Here is a 21880-nt window from a genome sequence, read left to right as displayed (position 1 = left end):
TATATGTGCCTCCGGTGCTTGTTTGGATATTTCTATAAAAGAGATGTCACACTGAATAGTCTGCCATTCCCAAGGTGGGGGCAGGCGAGTAGGAGCCATGATGACATTTTCTAGTAGTGGGATGCCTGTGTCCTCTGCCAGTACCTCTAAACGAAGGTTCAATGGAGCCCTAATAGCGGGGCGGTTATGGAACAGCCTGGCAGTGGAGATGTCGCGAATGGTAAAATGACATGGATGCTGAATATCCGATTTAACCTTCAGGGCGTAGGAAAAACTTAAATATGTCCTTTGTAGATGTAGAGACCATTCGTTAGAGTCCACATACAGGCTTTCTACAGGACTAGTCCTGAAAGCACCTGTAGCAAGGCGTATACCCAAGTGGTGAACGGGATCTAGCATCCTTAAAGCACTAGGTGCAGCGGAGTTATATACTATAGCTCCGTAATCGAGGCGTGACCGTATAAGACTTTTGTAGAGACTCAAAAGGCATCTCCTGTCACTTCCCCAGGATGTCCGAGACATGAGCTTCAGTAAATTCATTGTCTTCAAACACCTCATTCTCAGATACCTGAGGTGAGGAACAAAAGTTAATTTGGAGTCTAAGATAATTCCTAGAAATTTATGTTCGTGGCTGACAGATAGCCGTTGTCCATTAAGATCAATAGCAGGGTCAGGCAGTACACCTCTCTTGTTCGAGAAGAGAACGCATGTGCTTTTTTGGGGGTTGAGTTTAAATCCATTCTCGTCCGCCCATTTAGACAATTTATTTAAGCCAAGCTGTACTTGTCGCTCGCAGATACTAAGATTACATGATTTGAAACCCATTTGGATATCATCCACATATACAGAATAAAACATTGTACGTGGTATGACAGTTTGGAGCGAGTTCATCTTGACAATAAATAAAGTACAGCTCAGGACACCACCTTGTGGTACACCAGCCTCCTGCGTGAATTGTCGACACAGGACGTTACCAACTCTAACACGGAACGTGCGATCAGAGAGGTAGCTCTGTATCACATTTAATAAGTTGCCTCGGACTCCCATTCCAGCCAGGTCACGAAGAATTCCAAAACGCCAAGTTGTGTCGTATGCCTTCTCCATATCTAAGAATACTGACAAGAAAAACTGTTTATGGACAAAGGCATCACGGATATTTGTCTCGATGCGAACAAGGTGATCTGTTGTGGATCGACCTTCTCTAAAGCCGCACTGTAAGGGATCGAGTATTTTGTTGTTTTCAAGATAATAGATGAGGCGTCGGTTAACCATTTTCTCAAAGAGTTTGCATATACAACTTGTCAGAGCTATAGGCCTATAACTACTGGGTGAGGAAGGGTCCTTGCCCTCTTTGAGAATAGGAATTACGATGGCTTCTTTCCAGGCGGACGGAATATAGCCAGCAGAGAACATGGAGTTAAATAGTGAGAGTAGTGTTCTGTGGGTTTCTGGATGTAAATGTTTGACCATTTCATATATTATTCTGTCACTTCCGGGAGTAGATTTCTTACAACAATTTAGTGAAGCCTGGAACTCCGCCATGCTAAATGGACGATTGTATGCATCATTTGCTGTGGCTTTTTGAGCCAGAGGCTGACGCTCTGCTTGTCGCTGGTATCTTAGAAATGTATCTGTGTAATGTGATGTACTGGAAATGTGCTCGAAGTGTGCTCCTAGACAATCAGCCTGGTCCTCAAGAGTGTCTCCTTGTGTGTTTACTAAAGGTAGAGGATGAGTTTCGCGGCCTTTTATTTTCTTAACCCTGTTCCAGACTTTTATTTCATCTGTATAAGAATTAATGCCGGAGATGTATTTTTGCCAGCTTTCCCTTTTGGCACGGCGGCGCGTTCTTCTACCTTCAGACTTTATTTTCTTAAAGCTGATCAAGTTTTCTGTAGTCGGAGAGTTACGGAGGTGATACCAAGCCTTATTTTGTTTCTTTCGCGCTTTCCTACATTCATCGTTCCACCAGGGAACACGTCGTTTAGAAGATGATCCATTTGTTTGTGAGATGTATATTGACGCTGCATCCAAAATAAATGCTGTTAAATATGCAACTGCATCGTCAATACTAAGCATACGAATGTCATTCCAGGTCAAATAAGTCAACTCTCTGTATCGTTTCCAGTCCGCTGAGTCGACTTTCCACTGGGGCACATGTGGTGAGCATTCTTCTTGTTTTGTTAATTTTAAGATAATGGGAAAATGGTCACTCCCGTATGGATTGTTAACCACCTTCCATTCCAAGTAGGGCACGACTGTGCTTGACGCAATGCTTAAATCTATGCATGAACATGTTTTGTTTGCGACGCTGTAAAAGGTTGGTTGTTTCTTATTTAGCAAACATGCACCTGTAGATAACAGGAAATTTTCTATCAGGCGCCCTCTGGCATCACATCGAGAGTCACCCCACAAGGTATTATGTGCATTTAGGTCTCCAACGAGAATATAGGGCTCCGGAAGTTGAGCAATAAAGCTTTCAAATTCTGTTCTGGAGAGTTGATAGCTGGGGGGGATGTATAAGGAAGTAATTGTTAACAGGTTATCAAAAAGCACTGCTGTGACTGCAACTGCCTCAAGGGGCGTTTGCAGCTGCAAATGTTGGCAGGCGACACCCTTATCAACTATTATGGCGACACCGCCCGATGAAACCAAAGCGTCGTTGCGGTCTTTACGGAAAATGGCATATTGCCGCAGAAAGTTGGTGTGTGCAGGATTGAGGTGCGTCTCTTGCACACAGAGCACTCGTGGATTAAACTTGTGTAGGAGTTCCTTTATGTCGTCCAGATTGTGGAGTAGACCTCTCACATTCCAATGCATGATCTGTGTAGCCATATTGGAAGTGTTTTGTGGTGTGTGTCAAGAGAAATAAGGTAGTTCACGAGACCTTTCCAGGCCCCGTGATACGGGATTTTTCTTTTCTCCCGACGCGCTCCACGGAGCTACGCCGCTCCTTCGGCGCCAGGGACGCCGGAGTAGTGATGCTTGCATCCATCACCTCGTCAGAGGCGCTGGATGCTGCCCGCTCCACGGGCACACTCAGGGGTTTTGGGGGCCGGTCTGCACGAGCAGTGACCCTGGTGCCGGCAGGTCCGGAAGACTGCTGGCCCTGCGTTGTAGGGGGCGGAACAGCACTGGCTGCTCCTGCCAGGGGGGCTGAAGGCGTAGCCGCCGTCACACTCTGTGTGACTCGGGCGGCTGCCGCAGGATGTGACGCTGCCCCCCGGCGCGCCACATCGGTGCAGGAAGGACTGGACTGATTATGGGCAGCAAAACGCTTGCGCGCCTCTGGAAATGATATGTTTAGTTTGACTTTGAGTTGTATTATTTCTTTTTCTTTCTTCCATGACGGGCACGATCGCGAATAGGCGGGGTGGTCTCCGTCACAGTAGGCACAATGGGTTGTGGAAGTGCAGTTGTCTGAGGCATGTTCTTTGGAAGCACATTTCGCACAGGTAGCGCGCCCTCGGCAGCTCTGAGACCCATGCCCAAAACGCTGACACTTGAAGCATCGGCGCGGATTGGGGATGTATGGTCGTACACGGAGCTTACAATATCCGGTCTCGATTCAATCTGGTAGGTCGCTTGTTCCAAAAGTGATAATTACATGTTTTGTGGGAATTTCTTTGTCGTCACGCCTTAACTTAATTCTTTGAACCTTTACTACATTTTGGTCTTGCCATCCATCCAACAGCTCGCTTTCACTGAGTTCTAGAAGGTCGTCATCAGAAATGACACCGCGTACAGTGTTCATTGACCTGTGAGGGCCCACTGAGACGGGAATGTCACCAAATGCAACAAGTTTCGACAATTTGTTGTACTGTGGCTTATCACGCACTTCCAAAAGAAGGTCTCCGCTTCCCATCTTAGTGACTTTGTAACCTGGGCCGATTGCTTCTGTCAGACATTTTGCTACAACAAATGGGGATATTGTACGGACAGTCTTGGTTTCGTGTTGGCTATGTACTACGTGGTATTTGGGAAAAATTTCTTTAGGTTTCATAAAAAAGTTGAATGTTTCATCGGTGCGCCCCCTTTTCAGGGAGCGATCAGGAAGTAGGGGAAAAGCATTTGCCATGTAAAAATGGAAAATTCGGCGGCGATGGTAGCCACCCACCACCGAGCCCAACAAGGGGACGCTACAAAGTTAGAATACTTGCAGTCGCCAGCCATGCATCGCCGCTATAACCTAATATAAAATACCCAAGGTTGGATAAGTACACCAGGTTAACCCTTGCCGCCCAGAAATTCGGAAGTGAGTAGAAGTGACTAGAAGACAGGAAAGATGGAAAAGTGAGAGAGAAAGACAAAAGACTGAAGAGGGGGACAGGAAAAGGCGACTGCCGATTTCCTCCAGGTGGGTCAGTCTGGAGGTGCCGTCTATGTGAAGCAGAGGCCGAAGAGGTGTGTTGCCTCCGCCGCGGGCCTTAAAGGTCCGAGCACCCAGCATCGGCTCAACCCCCAGGATCCCCCTTTCCCCAGACACGGCTAAGCCGCGCACGGTTAGACGCGGGAGGGTCCAACCCTCGTGTGCTCGGGTACGTGGTGGCGCAACTCACCAAACGCCTGCTTGCGCAGACGCCCCTGCGGGGAGCAGCTGTAGAGTTCGTTAAGAACTGAATTCTTGTATTTTCGTAGACTCATTAGAGCTCTAATGACGCTCAATGAGTCTGTGAACACAACTGCTTTGGTAACATTCATTAGCTTTATGTGTTTAACTGCCGAGAGGATTGCGTATGCTTCCGCTGTAAAAATACTTGTATGTGGATTTAGTGTACCAGATGTTCAAAAAGACGGTCCCAGAGCTGGGTACGCAACCCCAGCAGGAGATTTGGAAGCGTCTGTGTAAAATGCTGCACATGAGTAATTCGCCTGAAGCTCGAGAAAGTGTGAGCGCATATGAGCCTCAGGTGCGTGCTTGGAGATCTCTATGAAAAAGAGATCGCACTCAATAGTCTGCCACTCCCCAAGGTGGTGGAAGCCGACTGGGAGCCGTTAAGACATTCTCCTGTAGTAGTATGCCTGTTTCTTCAGCCGACGCTTCTAGACGCATGGACAAAGGAGTCCTCACAGACGGCCGGTTTTGATACAGCCTGGCAGCCGATATGTCGCTTATAGCGGAATGGCATGGGTGTTCTACATCTGCCTTTACCTTCAGGGAGTAAGATAGACCTAGATATGCTCTTTGGAGATGCAGGGACCATTCATCCGACTCAACATACAGGCTTTATACAGGGCTAGTCCTGAAGGCGCCTGTATCAAGCCGAATACCCAGATGGTGAACGGGATCCAGCATCTTTAAAGCACTAGGTGTTGCTGAGTTATAAACTATGGCTCCGTAGTCAAGGCGTGACCATACAAGGCTTTTGTATAAGCTAAGGAGGCATCTCCTGTCGCTTCCCTATGATGTGCGTGACAAGAGCTACAGCAGATTCATAGCCTTCAGGCACTTTGTATTCAGGTACTTCAGGTGCGGGACAAAAGTTAACTTAGAATCTAAGATGAGGCCTAAAAATTTGTATTCATGACTCACAGATAGCCGTTCTCCATTAAGGTCAATAGCGGGGTCTGGTTGCAGACCTCTTTTGTTCCAGAAGAGGACGCACGTGCTTTTTTGTGGGTTTAGTCTAAATCCATTCTCGTCCGCCCATTTGGAAATTTTGTTGAGGCCAAGCTGCACCTGTCGTTCGCAGATAGCAAGATTACAAGATTTGTAACCGATTTGCACATCATCCACGTACACCGAATAAAACATTTTGCGGGGTATGACACTGTGCAAAGAATTCATTTTTACAACAAATAGAGTGCAACTCAGCACACCTCCTTGTGGCACATCAGTCTCTTGGGTGAATGGGCGAGATAAGACGTTACCAACGCGAACACGGAAGGTGCGGTTCGAGAGATAACTTTGAATCACGTTCAGCAGGTTCCCTCGGATACCCATTCCTGCCAGATCACGAAGGATTCCAAAACGCAATGTGGTGTCATAGGCTTTCTCCATGTCTAAGAACACCGACAAGAAAAACTGTTTATGCACGAAGGCATCCCGGATATTTGTCTCGATGCGGACAAGGTGGTCTGTTGTGGATCTACCTTCCCTGAAGCCGCACTGTAAGGGATCTAGTGTGTTGTTACTTTCAAGAAAACGGATCAGGCGCCGGTTAGTCATTTTATCAAACAGTTTGCACAGGCAACATGTTAGGGCTATAGGCCTATAACTGCTGGCCGAAGAGGGGTCCTTGCCCTCTTTGAGAATGGGAATTATTATTGCCTCTTTCCAGGCAGCCGGGAAGCACCCACCACAGAATCTGGAGTTAAATATCGACAGAAGTGTTTTGTGTGCTTCAGGGTGTAAGTGTTTGATCATGTCATAAGCTATTCTGTCTCTTCCTGGCGCTGTCTTATTACAGGAACCCAGTGACGCCTGAAATTCCACCATGCTGAATGGACGGTTGTAAGGTTCATTCTTTGTTATTTTCTGATCCAGGGGCAGTCGCTCTGCTTGCCGTTGGTACCGTAGAAATGTATCTGTGTAATGGGCCGAACTAGAAATGTACTCGAAGTGGGCACCTAGAAAATCAGCCTGGTCTTCAAGAGTGTTTCCATGGTTGTTTACTAATGGCAGAGGATTAGTTTGCCGGCCGTTTAATTTGGTAACTCGGTTCCAGGATTTCTTTCCGTCTGTGTAAGAGTTTATGCCTGATATGTATTTTTGCCAGCTTTCCCTTTTGGCACGGCGGCGCGTTCTTCGACCCTCACTCTTTACTTTCTTAAAGTTTATAAGATTTTCTTTTGTTGGAGAGTGACGAAGGCGTCCCCAAGCCTTATTTTGCTTTCTTCGTGCTTCCCTACAGTCACGGTTCCACCAAGGAACACTTGGTTCGAACGCTTTCCTTGTGTTTCTGGGATGCATATGAAAGCTATATTTACAATAAATGCTGTGAAATATGCTACTGCGTCGTCTATTTTAAGATTACGGTTTTCATCCCATGTTAGGTGGGTGAGCTCTCTGTATTGCTTCCAGTCGGCAGAATCAATCTTCCACTGGGGAACATGAGGACAGTTTTCTTCACTTTTTGTCGAAGTTAAAATGATTGGGAAGTGGTCACTCCCATAAGGGTTTTGGATAACATTCCACTCCAGATATGGCGTGAGTATACTTGATGCGATGCTTAAATCTATAGATGAATATGTTTTGTGTGCAACGCAGTAGAATGTGGGCTCTTTTTTATTTAACAAGGACGCATCACATGAGAAAGGAAAGTTTTCAATTAAGCGCCCTCGCGCGTCACAACGAGAGTCACCCCACAGGCTGTTAAGGGCATTTAGATCTCCAACAACGATATATGTTTGGGGAAGTTGAGCGATAAAGCTTAGAAACTCTGATCTCGAGAGTTCATAATTCGTAGGGATATATAGGGAAGTTATAGTGACCAACTTCTGAAAGAGCACCGCTCGGACTGCGACTGCCTCAAGAGGAGTTCGGAGAAGTAACGGCCGACAAGGAACATCTTTGCTCACTATGATTGCGACGCCGCCCGAAGAGGCGAATGCGTCATCTCGATCTTTTCGGAAAATTGCGTATTTACTGAGGAAGTTACCTTGTGTTGGTTTCTGGTGTGTCTTCTGAACGCACAGCACCTTTCGATTGTATTTGTGTAGAAGTTATTTAACGTCATCGAGGTTCTGCATAATACCTCTCACGTTCCAGTGTAATATTTGTGTATCCATATTGTTTGTGCTCGTGTGCTGTGCGTCAAGAGGAGTCCAGTTAGCTTACGGAGCCTTTCCAGGCCCTGTAATCCGTGGTTTGTCCAATACCAGGAATCTGAGACATCGCCGAACAGCGCCTCTAGCGGCCGCCTCTGAAAACATGCGCATTTTCTATGGGAGAGCGTCGTTTTTCCCAAATAACTAATCATAGAAGCCATCTTTCAAAATATTACCGTGGAAATAGGCTCTAGGATCTTAGCCCGACATCTCATGCAAGCGGTACCATTACTTACGACAGAAAACCCGTTCCAAATTGCGGGCGAAGTTCGAAGTATGGGAGTCTATGGAAAAGGCAAAATTTTGGAGGCTTTTTTGGCCAGTAAAAAGCATTTTGCGATGAGCCTATTGCATCGATCTACGTATTATTGGGGATTTATCAACTTCAATGACTCGGCTTTCAGCTAGTTGCAGCAGCAACTCTTGAAATGGCAAAAAAGTCGTTCCAAAATCGCAGTTTTCATAACAAGGTCGCAGAATTTATTGTGGTACGTATATAAACCTAGTTTTTGCCTCCGGTAGCACTCAAACCGATAGCCGAGCGTTCTGCGCGACCACCGATTAGGATCGCTGATACCACGATTGGCAGTTCGAAGCCAGCGGCGCCGCTATTTTTTTTTATCCCTTTGTAGCTGCTTAGTTTGGCCGTTTCCCGCCAGATGGCATATTCCGAAACGCAGGTCATTTAGTTGCGGTTCTTGTTTCGTTTCTTTCTACTGTACCAACGTCTTCCTAAAAAAAAATAGCTGGCTGGTTTCGTGAACATGTGAACGTGCTTCTAAACTTCTTTTGCACTTTAGGTGTTATGTATTTTAGACAATAAACCCAACTTTGTGTTTTCAAAGTTGATTTCTTTCTTAAGGCAAACATTTATGAAGACATTACTAAGAAATATTTTTGCCTATTCAGCTATGTCATGGAAAGGCGTGTTTGTGCGACTTTTGTTCAGCCTGAAACGTACCACAAAAATAAATAGCTTCCCGTGAGGGCAATTAAAAGACGCAGAAGTAGAAAACTTGGCTGCAGCCCCCGACGTAGTATTCTTACAAAGGAATACAGAAGCTATTTGACTGAGTATATTTGCATTATATCAAAGCAGAATTTTGGCGTCCCGGATCTTCGGTGCAAATGAAGGCTGTCCGAATTATTTCACAAGCTTTTTTGCTTAGTACAAACCATTACCTCGAAACATAAACATTCTATCCTCAATATGCAGCGCACGTGTCTTATCATTTGAACCATTGCCATATACCTTCACGAAATTCCCGAAATACTGAAGGTCTTCATATCCTTTTACCACGACGTACGCAGAGGAATATTGGAAATAATGCGAAAAGACACCGGGGCGTGTTAATGTAGTTTGTCGTGTAAAAATAGAGAACGATTCCAATCACAGACCACACCCTTTTTGAGTTATGCCCACAAAGCGTTGCAAGAAGACATTTTTTTCGGCTAGAATCACCAAAGTTACTATGGCATTCTGCTGTTCTGTTCTTAACTAACTCTATTGCTGAATCAGATCGCAGCACCATGATATAATTACTGGTACAATTCTTCAGTAATGCTGTAAGAATTTTCTCCTACGCTAAATTTAACGTGTTTGGACGATTGAAGAAACATGAGAAAGGACGGTGAGGCTTGCAGAAATGTTCCCTTATTAGAATCGTTTATCACCCATATCGTTACGGTGGTATTGTCATGATCACTCCAGCGTCCCCGGACACCATTTATCACTTTACTGCCTGTAAAAAAAATACAAAAGTGTCGTTCCTTGTGCGTGAGTAGCACAATCGCAGCTGATCCTTTCAAATGGGCCCACTAAGCTACACCTTCCCTTTTCTGCCATGGTGCCACAAGAGATGTCAATTTCACCCTTGAATTTCTCCCTTTCAGTTTGCTAGAAAGTATAGGGACGTACACAAGACGAACAGCCGAAGTTTTGAAGTAGTCCTGAGATTTTAGTAAAATTTCATAGGCAATGTTATTATCCTTTATTTTTTTTTACATATTTATTACACCTGATTGGTGATAATAATGACGTGCTAGATAATAGTTCAGTTCTTCTACTTAATAAGTCATGTCTGAGTCTGCTGTCCTGAAAATTAACCAGGTGTAAGCACTGCATGACGTTGGCTGGAAGGCCATTCATTAAAAAAAATTGTGTGCAGAACAAAGAAAATGCAGGTGTTCAATCGCACAGTCGCCGCCAAAAGTTTACGCGACCGAGGTTCTGCGAATAAGTTTATTTTCAACGCAGCTACCCCGCAGCCAGTAAAACTATGCAAAACTTTTGTTTTGTTTACTCTAGACCACTATACGCTGTAAATCCGAATACTACGATGCGTGACTAAGGCGTAGAAATATAAATATTTTTTCACCTTCCGGGGTACGAAAGCTTGTGACGCTGACTATACGTTCTGAAGGCGAGGTTGCTTTTTAGCTTATTTGTGATGACAAGCGCCGAGCTCTTGGTGATGGGATGTTGGAGCGTAGAATTGTAGAACTTGTGCAAGCTCAGGCGACTTCACGACGCAAACCTAGCGATAGAAGCTCAGAAGGAGGAATAAACATTTATTGTAGAGCCAGCACCTTATGATGGCCGGGCCTAAGCCTCCCATGAGGGGACGTCGAGGGCTTGATTTGCCGCCTCACGGGCATGCTGGGTCGCCCAGGTTTGGTCGTCGAGGGCGGAGCTCCGTAGAGCCTCACGCAACCTCGACGAGGGGGTCGTGGTGTTAATGTATGTGTACAGTGCTGGGCACTCCCACAGCACATGCGGAAGCGTAGCCAGGTGAGTTCCACAGCACCGGCAGTTGGGTGTACTGTAGACTTCAGGGAATATAAGGTGGAGGCGGGCGAGTGAAGGGTACGTATTTGTTTGTAGCAGACGCAGGGTGGTAGCCTGCGCCCAGCTGAATTTGGGGTGAGGTGGGGGGAAATATCGGCACAGCATGCGTTTAGTTTATTAACACTGATGATAGATGAATAGTCAGAGTAAATGAATGTTACTGTCTAATTCTGGACAGACTCGAGTGTAATGCATACGTTCTAGATCACTGTAGGTTCCATACTAATTCCATACTACGCATTCCTATTCGAATTTTGGCCTGTCTTAAGCCTACCGAGTCTTAAGTAATCAAAATAGGTAGGAAATTGCTTCTTGGGATGTAGCCGTGGCCATGGTAGATGTGATTAGTAATGCGCTATATGTGAGTAGGCTGACTGGGATTATTACATGAAGTGCGCCAAAGTACCTACGTAAAGCCATGGTGGAAATTATGGAGCCCTTTATTGTAAATATATTGAAGTAATCTGAGAGTGTCTCTGGTAAAAAGTTATAAGTTTATTAATATGAGGACTGATTAGCCTTCTGTTAAGCTGTTAGGAAAAATGCCATCTATTGTGGTTAAAATTACAACGTTATCAGCGCTTCCAAAAGAAAGTGACTATACAATTAAGTCCATTTTTCTCGGGCGTTCATGTCACCTAGGTACCACCGCCTGACCCGAGACCTTTATGTTTTAAAATCTGCCCCGATGACGTAAGTTACGTTGCGAAAAAAAAAAACCTTTCTAAAGAATGAACCATAACAGCTTCCCGACAAAGCGCAGTACGTTGCCGCAAGTCGTCATTTGTGATAACGATAAGAGCGACAGCCCGTCGTTAAAAATGACTTGTCACTCCCCGGTTTTTCTTTTTTGCTCAAGGACGCAACTAACCAGCACAAGGGTAATCCCTCCCTTCGCATGATGCTTGCGACCTTTCTGGTTCTGGACAAGCGCGTTGTTTGTGTATATTTCAGGCGCTTGGCATCGAAAGGCTTAAACCTTTAAACAGCGAAAGGCTGTCACAGTCGCTTCGGTAGCTGCACGGAAAGCGCGGACAATCAGTCTACTTTCAGCACACGCGCTCTCAACCAAGACATATTTGCGAGAAAGGGGCTCCTATATTACCCATAGCGAGAAATGTGTCCACAAATTACACCTCATTATCCCGATGTGTTTATGAGCCGCACTCTGCGGCCTGTATTCCGTGTTATGACAAAAAATATAGTTTGTGCAGTGTCAGTAGCCTAACATTAAACAGTAAATTGAAGTCATCACATCAACTATCATATATCATAAATTGAAAGAAATAAAACTGAAACTGTACTTCATAATACTCGCACTGCAAACTTTTATGCATGTGATTCATTTCAATTTCCTATCTGTTCCAGGGTAGAAATATGCTGTTCAGTTGGTAAACACAGATTATTTAGCAAAATTTGCTAAGAATTTTTGCCTCCAACATATGTTCCTATTGGTCATGCACATTTCTATCTATCAAATATATGGTCGAAACATCACAAACTCGAATTGTGAATCATTTAAAAGTTAAACTAGCTTCTCCACATAGGGGAAATGCCGTAGGAATTTGAGAATGTAATAATACACAATCATTTGGTTGCATAAGCTTCCTGGCTATAGGCATGTAATGAAAAGCTCAAATGTATTACACGGGTTTGCCTTTTCGCAGCAATTTCATTCACTGCATTTATACAGCAATGTACGTTTTTTTTTCTTTTTTTTTTTTAGCGCGTGAGTCCAAAAACACATAGCAACTTATTTACCAAAGCAATATAAGTTTCAAATGCTTGTTAATTAGGTTGTCATTTGAGCAAATAAAACGAGAGACTTTCATGCACAGACAAAATAAGCGGCTAAGAGGAACAACAGTCCGAGACGCGCGAAAAGAAATTATCGTCTACATGAGTAATAAGATGAAACGTTCGCGCGCACTTCCGGAAAATGCTGGGCTACGATCACACAGCTTCGCTGTTTCAAGCGTTGCGCGGCCGAGTGCAAGGTTTTTTATTAGCAATATGTGTGATATTATTGAACCGGGATACAATTTTTGTGGATGATTGTGTACTGTGTGCAAGGGCATCTAATGAGTCATTGTTTTTATTGGCGGCCGACTTGAAGCGCGTATAAAAATGGGGGAGGGAGGAAGCGAAGAGAGGAAAGGCAGGGAGGTCAAGCAGACGAACGTCCGGTTTGCTACCCTACACATGGGGTAAGGAAAAGGGGGAATAAAAAGAGGAAAAGAGGAGGAGAGTGAGCATTGTGTGCAGCGAAGCACCATAACACCAAAGTCAAGTCCCATAGCTAGTGATGTGCGTTGTAGACATCTGACATGAACCAAGGGCCAGTGGTCGTTGTGTGAATAGGAGGCTGCTGGTGAGCCATGGGGCTTACTCGAGACTTGCAAGCACTGGATTGAGAGCATCCAGTACTTGCACTGCACTTCGCGCTGACGGAGTATGCAGCTTGCTTAAGAGTATACGTAGGGTATTTACTAGGGACCGAAGCATCACAACCACTTGCCGGTCTTCTTCGGGCAATTTATCGGGAGTCGGCATTGTGGACTCTACCGCGGTGCACTGTATTCTTTGATGTGACTGTGGTGCCGGCTGTGGCATCGGTTGTGACTCCGGCTGTGGCCTCGGCTGTGGCTTGAACTGCGGTGTCGGCTGTGGCTTGAACTGTGGCGTCGGCTGTGGCGTCGGCTGTGGCCATGGCTGTGGCTTCGGCTGTGGCTTCAGCTGTGGCTTCGGCTGTGGCTTCGGTTGTGGCTTCTGCTGTGGCGGCGGCTGTAGCTTTGGTAGCGCGGGCCAGGCTTCAGTATTGGTGTTCTCCGGCACGACCTTGTCAGAGTTAGACTCGACTCCGCGAGGCCTAGGGGACAGAGGAGGAGGAGTTGTCGGATGTGCAGCGCTCTTCATAGAGGAATCTTCGTTCTTTGAAGTCCGACGGCGTCGGGAGCGTCGCTTTCTAATGGCCGCAACAGCTTCCCGACGAGACAAACGGTCTCTTGCCATCTGCTTCAAGACCGCCCTTTCTTTCCTCAATTTAGGGCAGTCCTTTGAGGTAGCATTATGGGACCCAATGTAATTGGGGCATTTGAGCACTGTGGCTACACAGGAGTCTGCAGCGTGGGGCTGTGCGCAGCGCGAGCAAACTCTCGTGTTCTCGCACACAGCGCTCACGTGTCCCAGCCTCAGGCAGTTGCGGCATTAGAGTGGTCTTTGGATAAATGGACGCACGGGGTGTCTAAAGTGGCCCACCTTGACGTGTGAGGGAAGAGATTCGCCCTTGAAAACCACCTTCACACAGCGGGACGTGCCGAGTCGAGACACATGAGTGATCGCGCAGCCATCAACGGCTGGCTTAATTAAAATCGGCAAGTCGGCGCTGGAGATGGAGACGTCCACGTCGCTGATGGCACCAGTAGTGGTATCACTGTCCAGAGGAATGCACGAGCGGACCTTCACGCCAGCCAAGTTCCGTAAGTTTGCTCAAAGTTATCCGTGCCGTCTCATGTACGACGTCAATAGCCAAAACATTTTTTCGTGTGTTGACTCTGACATCCGTCACTTGATTTGGCACCACCGCTTCGAGAAACACCGAGACGGACTGTCTGTTGAGTCGCCTCAAGTTGTCGGTAGCAAGTTCTGGTATAAATAGAATTGTACTGACCGCGCTATTCCGAGTCGGTCCTGCAGTCGACGTGCTTGAAGACAGGTAAGCCCTGGTGTTTCTTCGTTTCGCCTTGCGGTTCCTCGCAAGCTGAAAGTCGTCATCGGAGAAGTCCTCACTGCTGAGCGAGTAGGTACTGGTATCGTCGCTGTCGGTGTCGCTCTGGAGGCCGGTCCGCTTCTTAGACGCAGCCGCTGCTGAAGTTGCCATCCCCAACAGAGGCGCGGGGACGTCAGCTTGCATCCGTGCAACAATCCATGACGGCTACCCGGAGATTTACAGAGAAATCAGGCGAAAACAGCAGAGCTAGAGAAGTAGCGTTCTGGCTCGCCCGTATAAAAATGGTGTGTCACTAATAGCATGGCCCTAAACATAAATAATTATGTAGACATTAGCTTCACTACAAAAATGTTACAAAATCAGATATAAGTATTTGTTAAGTGGCCAGTTGAAATAAAAAAATAATTCACCTGTGAAATATTTAGGTCTTATGCTGTCAAAGGATGGCTCTTGGTCATAACATCTCAATACCGTAGTTAGAAATGCCGGGCATGCCCTTCACTTGCAACAAAGTTTAAAACACATAAGTATTAACGTAAAAGAGCAGCGTAAAAAACAAATTTTACCAATGTTGGTGTAGGCATGCCCTGTGTTGAATGCGGTTTCTGATGTGCATATGAATGCAGCATTGGGTGAACGTTAAAGAACCCCAGGTGGACTAAAGTAATCCGGAGTCCCCCACCACGACGTGCCTCATAATCAGATTGTGGTTTTGGCACGTAAAGCCCAACAATAAATTTTTGCATATTAATGCTTTAGAAAAAGTCCAATTCGTCGCGACACTGTTCGACCTGGGGATATACAACCACTTTCTAAGTGTAAGAGGAAAAAATAACTTGACTGGATCCTTTTGCTTGAACAGGGAAGCAGGTTACGTCTTAAATTGTTTTACTCAATCTTTCATAATCATATTGACACGTATACATGTTTATCTTTCACCGGTGACCACTTTTCACCGGCTAACAAATGTTAAACGTAATCGCTAGGCACAGGACGCGCCTGCAGGTATCGAAAGTTTCTGGAACGTTATCGATGCTTCTATCCGTTGTCTCTTGTCACCGACGCTCATGTCATCTGATTGTATGAGCAACGCGAATTATCTAGAATTTCTGGTACCACGGATTATTCTGGGACCTTCGATGACTCATGTATAAAAGCCGACGCGTTTCGCCGCTCATCAGATTTCGACGATCGCCGTCTGTATTCATCGCTTTCGTTGTGCTTCGAGTGTAGCTTGATTTTTAGGCCTGCAAGGGTTCGCCGTCAGCGCGCCACGTCCACAGCTTGGCGAGCGGTCACGTGACATCGCCGACTACCTCGCCAGAGCCCAGTGGCAATCACGACGACCCTCACGCTCGCCGTCACCAGGCCGCTACATCTCGCCCCCGGGTTGGGCCGGGTAAGGGCTGTATGCCGGCCCAACCTGGGGCCGATCTCCTAGCCCTTACCCGGGAAACTAAAGGCAGCAACCGATGGAGGTGCGGTTGCTGTACGACGCAATGCTGAAGATATTCCGCCGCCGACGAACTAAATTCGCGAATCATCATGACGAGGTATCAGCATAGCGCCTGGCAAGAGCCTTGACGACAACACTTCGCCGCCGAAAGTAGACCTACCAACGCGACGTAGCAGCAGCGCAGCAAGCCGACGCAGCCGTGATCCGACGCCACGACTTAACCGTAACGCCAGACGATGGTCTACCGATCTAGACGTGCTATTCGATGGTCATAACGTCACCGCTCTCGTCGACTCTGAAGCCGACTATTCCGTCTGCAGTGGCGAGTTCGCCGCCAAGTTGAAGAAGGTGAAAACGGCCTGGCAAAGACCCGATATCCGGACAGCGGGAGGCCACCTAATAACGCCGGCTGGAATCTGCACAGCGCGAGTCACGGAAAACAACCGCACTTAGCCGGCGAGCTTCGTATTCCTGCAGCACGGCTCCAGGGATGTTATCCTAGGCATGGACTTTCTAAACCAACACGGTGCAGTCATCGACATAAGGTCCAAGTCGATAACGCTTTCAACGCACAACGCGACACCACCGGATACAAACACCAGTTACCATGCCTTGAATGTGCTAGAAGAACAAGTGACTGTTCCGCCTCGCTCCAGCGTAATGATTTCCGTCGGTACCGAAGTGCCTACAGACATGGAGGGCGTCATCGAGGGCGATCATCACTTACTGCACGACCGTGAAATATGCGTCGCTAGAGGCATAGGTGAGCTACATGAAGGCAAAGCAAGATTGATGCTTTCGAGCTTCAGCCACGAATACAAGCACATTAACAAAGGCACCACGGTCGGCTACATCGACGAAATAGTACAATCCAGCGGTGCTTTCGCCTTCACGGATTCTAGTGCACCTGCAACGATGACTGTAGTACCTGAACCAACTTTCGACGTCAATCAGAACCTTCCCAATCATAAGAAAGAATAGCTAAAAGCTCTGCTCTTTCAATACAAGAACTGCTTCTCGTCGTCGTCAAAAGTTCGACAAACCTCTGTCGCCAAGCACCGCATCATAACCGACGAATATGTCCGCCCACTCGGTCAGAGACCCTACCGAGTTTCGGCGCGCGAAACGCGAGGCCATAAGGCAACAAGTCGACGAAATGCTACGCGACGACATCATCCAGCCATCCAAGAGTCCGTGGGCGTCCCCCGTGGTGTTAGTAAAGAAGAAGGATGGAACGCTACGTTTCTGCGTCGATTATCGTCGCCTCAATAAAATCACGAAGAAGGACGTATACCCTCTCCCACGTATTGACGACGCCTTGGATCGACTCTACAACGCAAAATACTTTTTGTCAATGGACCTCAACACCGGCTACTGGCAAGTCGAAGTCGACGAGAGGGACCGGGAGAAGACTGCCTTTATAACACCAGACGGACTGTTCGAGTTGAAGGTCATGTCGTTTGGTCTTTGCTGGGCACCTGCGACTTTCCAACGTGTCATGGATAATGTACCGGCAGGCTTGAAGTGGCAGACTTGCCTCGTCTATTTGGACGACGTCGTTTGCCTCAAGCTTCGAGGAACACCTCCGGCGCCTTCAAACGTTCTTCAAGTTATCGAGACCTCCGGACTCACGTTAAAGCCAGAAAAGTGCCGCTTCGCATACGAGGAGCTCTTGTTTTTGGGCCACGTCATCAACAGTCTGGAGTTTGCCCTGACCCACAGAAAACTGCGGCCATCGCTGACTTTCCTCCGCCCGCCGACAAGAAGGCAGTCCGTAGATTTGTTGGACTGCGCGCCTATTACAGGCGCTTCGTGAAGGACTTTTCACGGATCGCTGAGCCACTGACGTACTTCACGAAGGCCGACGTCAAGATCAAGTGGGAGACGCCGCAAGTCGAAGCATTTGAAGAACTGAAGCGACGCCTGCAATCGCCGCCAATACTTGCACATTTCGACGAAAAAGCCGATACCGAAGTGCACACCGACGCAATCAGTGTAGGACTCAGCGCTGTGCTTGTGCAGAGGACTGACGGACTAGAAAGGGTTGTAAGTTACGCTAGCCGGTCGCTGTCGAAGGCGGAAACAAATTATTCCACAGCCGAAAAGGAATGCATCGCCATCATCTGGGCTACATCAAAGTTTCGTCCCTACCTCTATGGCAGGCCCTTCAAAGTTGTCAGCGACCACCACGCCTTGTGTTGGCTAGCTAACTGGAAGGATCCTTCAGGTCGCCTCGCACAATGGAGTCTGACACTTCGAGCATTCGACATCACCGTCGTTTACAAGTCCGGGCGAAAGCACTCTGACGCCGACTACTTGTCTCACGCCCCCGTTGAACCGCCGCCACAGGACGACCAGGATGACGACACTTTGTCGGGACCCATCAGTCCTTGTCTGCTTGTCTGGCGACCCTGTCGAACCGCCGCCACAGGACGACCAGGATGACGACACTTTCTTGGCACCCAACAACAGCGAGCTGACCCGGAACTAATGAGCCTTGTAGACTGCCTGGAAGGCAAGACCGTCATTGTGCCCAAGGTGTTCAGGCGAGGATTGGCGTCGTTTTTCTTGCAAAACGACATTCTCTTAAAGACGTACTTCTCAACTGTTCGAGCCAACTACCTCCTCGTGGTACCCTCAGCATTGCGTCCAGAGGTTCTGCGAGCTCTCCAAAGCGACCCAACGGCTGGACACCTCAGTTTTTCCCGCACGCTCGCGAGGATCCAAGAAAAATACTACTGGCCTCGCCTCTCTGCCGACGTCGTCCATTACGTAAGGACATGCCGAGACTCTCAGCGAAGCGACGCAAAACACCGCCGACAAGGCCAGCCGGACTTCTACAGCCGATCGAGCCACCTCGCCGACTGTTCCAGATGATCGGGATGGTCATACTGGGGCCTTTCCCGACGTCGACGTCCGGGAATAAATAGATCGTCGTAGCTACGGACTACCTCACGCGCTACGCCGAAACAAAAGCCTTGCCCAAAGGCAGTGCCGCCGAGGTAGCCCGATTTTTCGTTGAGAACACCCTCCTGCGTCACGGCGCCGCAGAAGTCCTCGTCAACGACAGAGGTACAGCCTTTACGGCAGAACTAACTCAAGCCATCCTGCGATACAGCCGCACAAGTCATCGCCGGACCACCGCCTACCACCCGCAGACGAATGGCCTCACCGAGCACCTAAATAAGACCATCGCCGACATGCTGGCAATGTGCGTCGACGTCGAACACAAGACGTGGGATGCCATCCTTCCGCACGTGACCTTCGCATACAACACGGCCGTGCAAGAAACGACGCACGTGGCGCCGTTCAACCTGGTCTACGGAAGGAACCCGGCAACGACGCTTGATGCCATGCTACCGGACGTCACCGACGAAGAAAATCTCGACGTTGCCAGCTATTTGCAGCGTGCCGAAGAAGGCCGACAGCTCGCCCGCCTGCGCATCAAGAACCAGCAGAGGACCGACAGCCGACACTACAATCTACGACGACGCTACGTCGAGTACCAGCCCGGCGACCGTGTTTAGGTCTGGACTCCGATACGCCGACGAGGACTTAGCGAGAAACTGTTACGTCGCTATTTCGGACCATATAAGATCATCCGACGTATTGGCACACTGGACTGTGAGGTCGTGCCAGACGGTATTTCGTAATCACAGCGGCGCCGGGCACGACGTGAAGTCATAGAGTTTCTCACTATAACACCTAGACGGTAAACTGGCGCCACCGTCTATGCGATTTTCTTAAAGGGCGCAGTGCCCTCATGGGAATGACGGGATATGTGTCTGCGAGGCTTGTGTTGGCTGGTGTTGTACGAGGCTCCGTTTAAAACGTGTCTATATGGCTGCACAAATAACGCATTCTTAAAATAAAATCTACATAAAAGGCTTTCATTCGCCCATATTACATCTCTCAATAAAGTTTACTCACCTGCAATGCAGCATCAAGCGAAGAAAAGCAAGAACAGACGACAAGTTGTTCCAAAGCGAGCGAGAATCTTATCGTCTGCCCTCCAACTTTAGCGGCCAGCTGATACTTATTACGTTCCATAGAATTCTGCGTTGAATAGTATGTCCTCAAAATTAAACGAAACATGTTTTTGTGTAATAATAAAGCTAAAGCAGTTTTTTACGTGCTGTTTTAGCAGGAAATGAATCATTGTGACAGACGGAACGGTACTAGACAGGTTGCGTCTTCAAGGCGTTCTGGCTCTCCAAGAACGATGCCAATCCGAAGTCACAATATACCGGCATTCCCATGGATACCACAGCGCAGCAGCGCCAGTTTTCCCTCTAGGTAATATAGTGAGAAACTCTAAGCGTGAAGTCATCCACGTGGTGCGTCTTAGCCTTTCTACGCCCCGCTGACGAACTTCCGGTACTTTGTTACTTGCTATTGTTTGTTGTATTTATTGCGATAGCAATTATACGGACACTTAAACGGATTTCTGCCGTCGGCGTCGCTGTCGCCGTCGCCGTGAGGTTCAGTATAGATTCCAAGGGCGATAAATCGTCGCCGCGCGCCGTATGCGCGAGCGAAAGCGCAAGGGGGGGGGACGCGCGCGCTATCACGGAGAGCGAACGCACGGCCGAAAGCAAACGCGACCGTCGCGCGAAAGGCCGTGGGGGTATGGGAGGGAGGAGGAGGCGGGCGACGCTATGCTCCTGCACCAAAGGCGTATCTTGCAATCGGGCGTAATGGGAACTTGCCACTCTATCTCCCACGCAAAAGCAACAAAGCGGTAAGGCAGCGCGGGGAGGGAGGGGGGGGGGGGCGCAGCTTCTACTCTGCCACAACTCCGTTCGTACTGTCGCCCGGCTGTGGCCGGTCTCCTCATCTTCCACACGGCTCTGACCTTTGTATGCGCTGTGCATCCGCGCTCAGTTTCCTTTGAAGCGATAGACCCCACGAACCTTGCCCGCTGCGGCGGCTGCGATTGCTGCCAACGTTTTGACAGTCGTTGTATGCGGTCATTCAGTGTGATCTATTCATGTTTGCTTGTGCGCGCTGACACCAGCGCTTTTAATTCAGTTAGTAGCGGAATGTGTCCAAGTTTATGCAGCCGATAAAACTACTATCCCTACTCCGAATAGCTCTCTACTAATTTGCTATCGCAATTGATGCTTCGCCTTTCGGGCGAAACTGAGACTTTTTTCTCTCTCTCTGTACGCGTGGTTTTGTTTTCGCTTTCTTGTTTGTATCATCGGACGATGCTTTTTAAGGGGAGGTATTGACACGTATATTTTTTCTTTCACCGGTGACCGCTTTTCACCGGCTAAAATGTTAAACGTTACGCTAGGCACAGGACGCGCCTGCATGTATGGGAAGTTTCTCGAACGTTATCGATGCTTCTATCCGTTGTCTTTTGTCACCGACGTTCATGTAATCTGATTGTATGAGAGGCGCGAATTATCTAGATCTTTCTGGAAGAGAAGCGGTACCATAAGCCCCTATATTTATAAAAGTAGGCCATCCACTTCCCTCCTCCTCCTTCCACTATCGCGCTCGGCGCGACCAGCGCGATCGAGGCGCGATATCGACAGTGGCGCCGCCCTGCGTCGGGCCTGCCGTGCAGACGACAGCTACGCGCTACCAGGAAATCCGAGGAAAACTTCGATCGCGCCCTGCGGAGACGTTTTTGAGGCGCGATTTTGCTTCGTCAGTCAGTACTGGTCTTAATAAGCCGTTTTTGGAAGTAGCAACGCGACGATGCGAGCGGCGCAAATATCAACGTGTCACTGGCAGCAAGCGTTTGCGCACGCCGGATGGTACACAAAAAACGCATTTTGCCCTCGCCTTGCGGTTGCGGCAACTTAGGCGCAGCAGCATGCCCTCACAACGAAGGTATTGTCCCTAACACTTTGATCCTTTTGTGCGTACAGCACTTTCGTCGCCAGGCCCGAGAATGGCAGTCGGAGCGCGCTGGAAAGAAAAAATATACAAAAGCGCGACGCGAACTTCCACGTGACACGATTGGCCATGGGGGAGCGGAGAGGCTGGGGCGACAGGAGGCGCTAAGAGGCGAGGAGGAACGCCGGTGAGCGCGGTGGCGGCAAGATCTAAGAATGGCGCTACT

The 21880-nt window shown here is 48.1% G+C and overlaps 1 protein-coding gene across 1 annotated transcript in view; it reads right to left on the bottom strand.

The window, feature by feature from the left end:
* The window catches only part of LOC119435037 (juvenile hormone acid O-methyltransferase-like), a 67955-nt gene that overhangs the window by 21543 nt on the left and 24532 nt on the right, over nucleotides 1-21880 (bottom strand). The window lies entirely within an intron of this gene.

The sequence above is a fragment of the Dermacentor silvarum genome, unplaced genomic scaffold, assembly GCF_013339745.2.
Source record: "Dermacentor silvarum isolate Dsil-2018 unplaced genomic scaffold, BIME_Dsil_1.4 Seq398, whole genome shotgun sequence".
In the NCBI taxonomy this organism is placed as follows: Eukaryota; Metazoa; Arthropoda; class Arachnida; order Ixodida; family Ixodidae; genus Dermacentor; species Dermacentor silvarum.
The sequence above is the reverse complement of the archived record's forward strand: the minus strand, read 5'-3'. Positions and strand labels throughout refer to the sequence as shown.